Source organism: Bactrocera tryoni, unplaced genomic scaffold, assembly GCF_016617805.1.
Source record: "Bactrocera tryoni isolate S06 unplaced genomic scaffold, CSIRO_BtryS06_freeze2 scaffold_7, whole genome shotgun sequence".
Classification (NCBI taxonomy): domain Eukaryota; kingdom Metazoa; phylum Arthropoda; class Insecta; order Diptera; family Tephritidae; genus Bactrocera; species Bactrocera tryoni.
Window position 1 is genome coordinate 3135864 of NW_024396366.1, and position 8654 is coordinate 3144517.

Here is an 8654-nt window from a genome sequence, read left to right on the forward strand (position 1 = left end):
TAATTAATCTCGAAAGAAGTATAAAAGTATTAACGAATTTATTTATTATTATTTATATAGGTACCGCAAACGCTTAGTTTACGAGATATTCGACCTTAAAGTTAAAAAATTCCCAAAATTCGAACATTTCAACAAGCTATTTTACCACATTAAACACTCTTTACTCACATTTTTCATTTCAAATTAATTAAATTAAACTATAAAGTTTTAAATAAATCTACATTTTACATTTTTAACTGTTTTTCTACCGAAGAAATCTTTATTTTAAAAATTACATTTTATACTCGTAGTGAGGAAATTCGCTGAAATGCCTTCTTTCCCAAAAATTCCTCTATCCATTCATGTGGATATGTTCTTTATTTAATTTAATAAGCAAATAAGTAATATTATATAGTAATATTATATAATAATATTATATATATTGTCACCTAATATACAAAAAAACGTATTATCAAAAATAAATGGAAAGCGCTGACAGATATAATAACCAAAATTTAACCATTTTATAACGAAAATTCAAATTTTGTTTCAATATCAGTGCAAGATAACCAAAAAATATAACGACTTTATAACAACACTCAATATATTTTTTTATTTTAACGCAGAAAGGAATACTATGAATGTCAAGAATCGATTCTTAATCGACTTCGACTACTGAAGATCGATTCCGAAAAATCGATTATTTTACGAGAAAACTCGATTTTCGAGTAGAATCGGAATCGAGTTTACCATCCCTACTGGCAGCCATCGCGTGCACATATAATAACCTCCGCACAATAACCACCACCAAAAAAAAAAAAGATTTTTTTTCCATGTAATTTAAATGGAAAACAGCAAATTTGAAATAGGCACCTCTTAATATTAATATTAAGAGCTCATCTTTTGAGTGACTTTCTTTTTCACATTTTCGAAAGTTTTTAGCCTGTTTTTCAGTTGAATATATATGTTTTCCTCTGTTATAGCACCTCTAATTTTACCTTAACTTGGATTATATATGGCCGAAAGTCATCTATTTTGATGGAGATTTATGGTGAGCATGCACCACCTGAGCTTGCGGGCTAAAAGTGGTGTGCACGATTTAAAAGTTGTGATTTTGATTTAATAGGCTAAGAACGTCCTAGGCGACCTTACTCGAAAAAAATTGCTTCAAGCAGCCATATCAAGAACTCTAGTAACATGGGCACATTTTCAAAGCTGATACATTTTTTGCCACACATGATTCAAATCAGTCCAGCAGAAAATTGCTGTTGTTTGCTGTATTCATAGATTTACCCATAGATTTACTCGTGGATTTACTCGTAGATTTACTCACAGTTTAAAAACTGAATACACTTGCAGACTTGCCTGTACTACATGTCAAGTATGACATACCGTCGCATCGTGTAAAGCCTGGTCTGCATAGCAAATTTTAGGTCTGCATACACGTATGAAAAAAATTGAAATGTTTCAATTTTTCTGTTGGTTGTTGCGACATGTACGTCCGTTTATTGTTCGCAATGCAGACAGAACCTCATACTTCGAAAGAATTCAGAGCGATAGGTAGTGCGCGAGTTAAGGAATGTATTCCTTATAATAGTAACAAACATCAAATCAACCTTTTGTTTCAGTAAACAGATTGCAGAAACAACCTTGAGTTGGAACAATTGAAATACACTATCACTACAACAAATAATCCTAAACGAACAAGTATCAAAACAATATTGAGTTTGAATACCACAACAACCTTATCTTAAAACAAAACAAATGTATCTAAGCAAACAATATAAGTATATGTAAACAAACCTAAACAAATAACACAATCTGTATTTAAACAAACTATCAACTAGTAATAAGTAAACATACTAGTTAGTATAAATAGAAGTAAGAAACATGTAATAAGTTAGTCTTAAGAGTATAAATAAAGAGTACACATTTCGGTGCAGCTCAAAATACTTATATTCTTTTGACTCATTTTTACTTATGGTAAAAATTAACTCGCGTACAATGGCTTTAACAGATAATGAGTTTTGGCGCGATTTTATCGAAGTGTTTAGAAATAAAAAAATATTATGGGAAGTAAAAAATGGCAACTACAAAAATAAATTAAATCGTTTACAAAGCTGGGACATTCTTTTAACAAAGTATACAGAATTTGATTCGAGTGCTACAATAAAAAAAATGTTACAACTAAGCGAAAAAGCATCAAGATAAGGAAAAAATGTAAAAGGTCATAAAAAAAACTGACACATACGAACGCCAAACCCTTTGAGGGTTTTACTATACTGACCTAGTACCATCACCCTGACTTGGAATTTCTCACCCCCCAGATTAGCTGTTGTACTGTGTAATCATCCGACGCTGACATGATGACCGTTCGCTACGACCTCAAAACCAGAGATAAAGAGATCCCCAACTTTCCTGTCACTGGAAATGTGAGAGCCGCTCACCTACCGAACTTTGACAATTGACTGGATTGGGTAAGTTTTGACGTTTCGCAATTGGAAGAAACGAGACGACCGGATTGACATCCCGCCAAAATAATATTAGAATTTAGGAATTCGTAACGGCCATCGTTTCTTCGCAGAAAAAAGAATTCGTAAAAAGTGAAGTTGTGAAGAATAAGTGAATAGTGAATGAAGTGAATGAAAATTGCTTAAATATGTAAGTATATAAATAATAATAAATATAAATCAGCAAATGTAAACGTAAGTACCATAAAAGTAATTTGCGTACATAATTATATATAAATCACATATTAATTTACAGCGAAAATGCCGAAAACACCAATGTGGAAAAAGTGCATTGTGGGCTGCAGCGAGGGAAATACCGTATTTAGATTTCCCAACGAGGGATCGGATCTCGAACGGTAAGTAATTTTAATAGACTATAAATAGTGCAAAAAGTGACTGAATAATAAATAATACAAATCCGGTGTTACAATATTTTTAAAAAACAGAAAAAGTGTAATAGAATTATCGATACATTTCGATATTTTGAAATGTAATTTCTTAAATATATAAATGAAACGTTAACACGGGTTCGTTTAAATATTTGCAATGTGATAGCACTATTTAAATAATATTTAATCATATAATTTAAATAATTAAACTCAATTAAGCCGAATAAAAAAGTGTAAGAAAAAGTTTCGATATTTTGAAATTTAGTTTTTTAAATATTTAAATGTAACGAATATACCGTTTAATTTGAATAGATAAGTTTATATGTTTGGTATTTTTGCACTATATGTAATATACATATGTAGTTATATGTTTCCGATGAATCACCTAAACATATTTTTGCTTGTGAGCGGCATTTTTCGGCAAAAATGCGCCTTGAAAAGCGATTACGTTCGAGGGCCGTTCCCGATATAAATTTAAAAGTTGAGCCTACATTTGACGTCCCAAATTCCGAATTAAAAAATACAATTTTATTGGGTCTAGAAGATTTTGCTCCCCAAGTTGAAGAAGCTGTCTCAAATGCACAAAATGCATCGAGGCAGCTTTTTCCAAGTATTGAAAATGAAATTGAAGATGGAATTTTAGAGCCTCTTCCATTTTTTGAGGAGGATGTATCTTTTAATTTTGATAAGGCCGCGCAAACAGGTAGGGGTCTGACCGCAGGTACAGAAAGGAAGAAGAAATTGAGGGAAGAGAATAGGTTTTGAAAATAAAGTTAGATCAAAAAGAGCAGGAAAATAGAAGTTTAAAGGCCCAGTTAGTTGAAATGGCCGCAGAGTTAGAAAGATGTAGGGAACAGCTAAGGAATAGCTCATTTAGGGAACAGTCAGACCCTCTTTCTTTAGTTTGTAGTAAAGTTCCTCCTCAGTTAGGTGCTTGCATTAGGAGTAGTTTTATAAATAGTAATCGCCGTACCCATGGTCGGCGATATGACAATTTTTTGAAAACGATAGCTTTGGGTGTATTTTTTCTATCGCCAGTTGCTTATCGGCACTTAAAGCACCAATTAGATTTTCCATCCGAAAGTACTTTGGAAAACTTTGTTACAGACTGGCCCCGTTTCCCAGGTTGCACCCAAAGTAGCATAAAATCGTTAGAGATTAGGAGTAGGGGATTCACTTTCGAACAAAAGTTCGTGTCGGTTTCATGTGATGAAATGTCACTGAAACGTCATTTGCAGTATGATAGGAAATTCGACAGGGTGATAGGTATTGAGGATTATGACGATGAAAATCGCACTTCTAGATTAGCAACTACTGCAGTGATTATAATGGTGCAAGGTATAGGTGGAGAGCCTTGGTCCCACCCATTGGCTTATTTTTTCGTAAAAGGTTCCTGCAAAGGGGATGTCCTCAAGAAATACATTTTTGAAGCCATTACCCAACTGCAACATATAGGACTAATTCCTTGCCATTTTGTTTGCGACCAGGGCACCAATTTTCAGAATTTCGCTAATTTGTTAGGTGTTTCAGCGTCACGGCCTTTTTTTAATGATAATGGCAAGGAAGTGTATTTTTTTTACGATAGCCCACATTTGATAAAAAGTAGTCGTAACTGTTTACAAAACTTAAAAAATACGGTTTTCTTTAAAAATAGACCGGTAAGTTGGTCGGATATTGTTCATTTTTATGAAACCGACTCTAAGTCGAGTTATCGGTGTGCGCATAAATTAACCGATGCTCATATTTATCCAAATACCTTCCAAAAAATGAAGGTTAAATTCGTGTCTCAAGTATTGAGTAATACGGTCGCTTCTGGTATGTTGTCCCTATATAGCTCGGGAGCCTTAAGCTCGAATAGTAGGAGCTTTATTAATACCGCGGAATTCGTTTCGGTTTTTAATAAATTATTTGATATTTTAAATAGCAGTTTCGTTGAGGCTGTTGTACCCACTAAAAAGTGTTTGTAGGTTCCCCTGAACAATTAGACTTTTTAAATGAGGCAGAACAAGTTTTAAAAACTATTCGGGTCGTAGACGAATTAGAAAGCAACACAACCAATAATTTTAGTTTTATAAAGGGGTGGGTGTTAAATATTAACAGTTTTAGACGATTGTGGCGATTTTTGTCACACTCATGTTTTCCGTACTTGAAGACGAGACGACTATGTCAGGACAGCTTAGAACAACGCCCTATATGTTCTCTAGTGTGTTTAGGAAATCGTGGGGCTTACGTAACGTAAACGTCGTAACAAAAGGAAACTGTGAGCTGCCTTTAGAACCTGATGCTACAGTAATTTCGGAACATAGTAATAATGTTCTACGTAATGTGTGTAATGATTCACTATTGAATGACCTTTCTTGGCAGGATTTTCAAGGTCTACCACGGCCTGAACACTCCCTCGTTAGATCAATAACATTAGATAGCAGATTTTTAGAAGAATTCGACAGTAATTGTCATAAAATTGGAATAGGAGATATTCTTTTTAATAAAATGGAAGATGTTAGGCCCTTTTTGTGTTGTGATAATTGTGACCCAAAAATAGTTATAGCCCTTTTTATTAGAATTAGAATATATTTCTTAACTAAATTTTTAAATAAAGACCTTTCTGTCCCTAATTTTAAAAATAAAATTTTGTGTGTTTCACACCTATAGGTTTCAATTTTTTTTTATTTTTTAGTGGTTACAATATGCGAACTCAAACTTACGATAGAATATAAAAAAGTAAAAATTTTTTAACAGGTAGGATAAAGAGGCTTCAAAATTAGAAAGCAATTTTTTTAACAAAAATTAGAATTTGGGATTTAAATGTAGGCATTTGTATATATGTATATATGTTATTTGTTATTATGCTGTGATATTTTTATATATTTTTTAAATGAATTGTTATTGTTTTGTTTTTATCGTTATATGTATTCACTTATCGTTTTGTTTTTTTTCGTTATATAATGAATTGTTATCGTTTTATTTTTTTATGTAAATAAATTTTTAATGGGTGATATAGGCCTAAAGGGGAACCGAGCACCCAAAACTAACTTCGGTAACGCGCCGTTTTGCATACCTCCTGGGTGGTGTGGAAAGTGCAATTGGGCATTTTAATTTAAATGCCCAAAAATTCTTATTTCGTTCGATCTGGCCACAATGGAAAATGTTATAAAAAACGCTTATATTCCTGCAGTTTGTATAAATTTATTTCAATTCCATACAGACTTATATACACACATATATTGAATAAAAAATATTCCGTTTTGTTTTCATTCATGTTTGTTTTTTACTGTGTTATAATAATAATTCATTATATTCTAAATAAAATAGTCGTTTACAAATCATATTTATTGAAAGAAAATTAATACAAAAATTCGAGTGTTTAGTAATCATGAAAATTATGCAAAAAATACGTTAAACTTTTATGAAAACGGTGCTCTAGTTCTCTGCATGCATGTATTCTTAAGACATTAAATACTTGGTTCATTCTGGATGATGTTTAGTGGATGTCTAAAGTTTGTGGAAGGTAATAAAATGGTACAGGGCTCAATTTTGCTTTCATGAACTTCGTTGTTTGAATTTTACTAACCAGAGATAAAGAGATGTTTAACTCCTCTCTCACTGGAAGTGAGAGAACAATTGCTAAACGTCAAAACCTCCTGAACTTTGACAGTTGATCGAGTTCAGGAGGTTTTGACGTTTAACAATTGGAAACGAGCGATGGCCAGATTGAAATCTTACCAAAAAAATATGTAAACAGAGGGATTTGTTGCATCGTTCAAGACCTCTTATCAAAAATGTAAAACAATGAAAATTAAATAAATTTGTGAAATTTAAAGGTATTTGATGAAATGTTTTGTAATTTGAAACATCATAGTATTATTTTCAATTGAAAATTATTAAAAACTTTTAATGATTGAGAGCTAACAAACTTAAATCCTATTATTGGTTATTGAAAGGACAAAAGTCAGTTGTTATAATATTCTTTAAAAAGATTTAAGTAGTTTCTCCATATAATAAATAACCACTATTTAGTAATTTTTACTCGTACTAAATGTTGGGTATTGGGTTGATAAATGCCCAAAAATTGTTATTTTCTTCAATCTGGCCATAATGGAAAATGTTATAAAAAACGCTAATTTTGACGCGCTCTCACACTGGAATAAGTTTAACATCCCTTTATTCCTGGTACTAACCATCTCCAACACCAAAAAGAGATGCTACTTTACGAATCGAGAGTCCGTCGCCTGATGCCCTAACCGATAAAACACGATTTTAAGTTGTCTATCAATTGGGATTTGCGCTATATTATTAGGATTGCGAAACATATCATTATCTTTAAATAAATTTAAAAGATAGTCAAATTCTTTTCGGGATACTCTCATTATTTGATAAAATCTATTATCGTCAAAATATTCGAATACATTCATTTCCGACAGGTTTGACTTTAGGGCTCCTAAGTGCACGCTTCGACGATTGTGCAATAATTTAAGCATATTTATTCAAAAGTTCTCCTCGATCTCCTCCTGTTCATCATCATCACCTAAAACAAACCTCATTTTTAAATAAAATCTATTCAATACATTTTTGATATTCCTTTTTATTTTAATTTCTTTTCTTTAAAATATATTTATATATATACTGTCATTTTGAGCTGAAAAAGGATATCGCTTGACGTAAAATATTAGGGGTATTCTCTTGCTCTTGCAAGATTGCAGATTGAAAAAATATACAAGAGCACGAGAGCACCCATTGCTGAATCTAGTGATATATGAACGGCTGATTCGCTCAATGTAATGTGAATGACTATTATGCATGGCTATTTTGAATTGACGCAGCTTCTGCATAAATTTTTAACAAATAAAAACTGCAACAAATCTTTATAATTTAAATAGAAATTATAAAATCTATTTAAAAATTACCTTCTTCAAAAATTAACGACGCAATATGTCTTTATGTAAAATGACAGCAAAAACAGGGTTGCAATTATATATTTGCGTGACATTGCACGCAAATATACATGGGTTTTGGTCTGACATACTTTACAGCCATTGCAAATAATTTGCTGAGTGTTTTTGTTGTTGTGTCAGTGCACCAAGAGGAAATATATGCAATTCTTGCACCGTGCTAGGGTTTTGCAAGGGCAAGAGAATACCCCTATTATATTATTTTTTCTAATTAATTGCCGAAATAGTTAATACAGTAGAACGAAAAATACTGGGGTACTCGCTTTCTCTTGCAAGATTGCAGATTGCAAAAATTATATACAAATATGCAAGGGCACGAGAGCACCCATTGCAGAATCTAGTGATATATGAACGGCTGATTCGGTCAATTTATTGTGAATGACTATTAGGCATGGCTATTGTGAATTGGCGCACCTTCTGCATACATTTTTAACAAAAAAAACTGACACAAATCTTTATAATTTAAATAGAAATTATAAAATCTATTTAAAACTTACCTTCCTCAACAATTTAACGACGTAATATGTCTTTATGTAAAATGACAGCTAAAACAGAATTGCAATTATATTATGGGTTTTGGTCTGATATATTTTACAGTCATTGCAAATAATTTTCTGAGTGTGTTTGTTGTCGTGCCGGTGCACCAAGAGGAAATATATGCAATTCTTGCACCGTGCAAGGGTTTTGCAAGAGCAAGAGAATACCTCCACTTAGTATGTGGTGCAACACGTTACTATAAATAAAGCAATTGTACAACTTGTGAACTCTCAAATAATTGTTGTCGCAACGGTTATTTAATTATCGCTAGGGTGATAAGATTTAGGTTG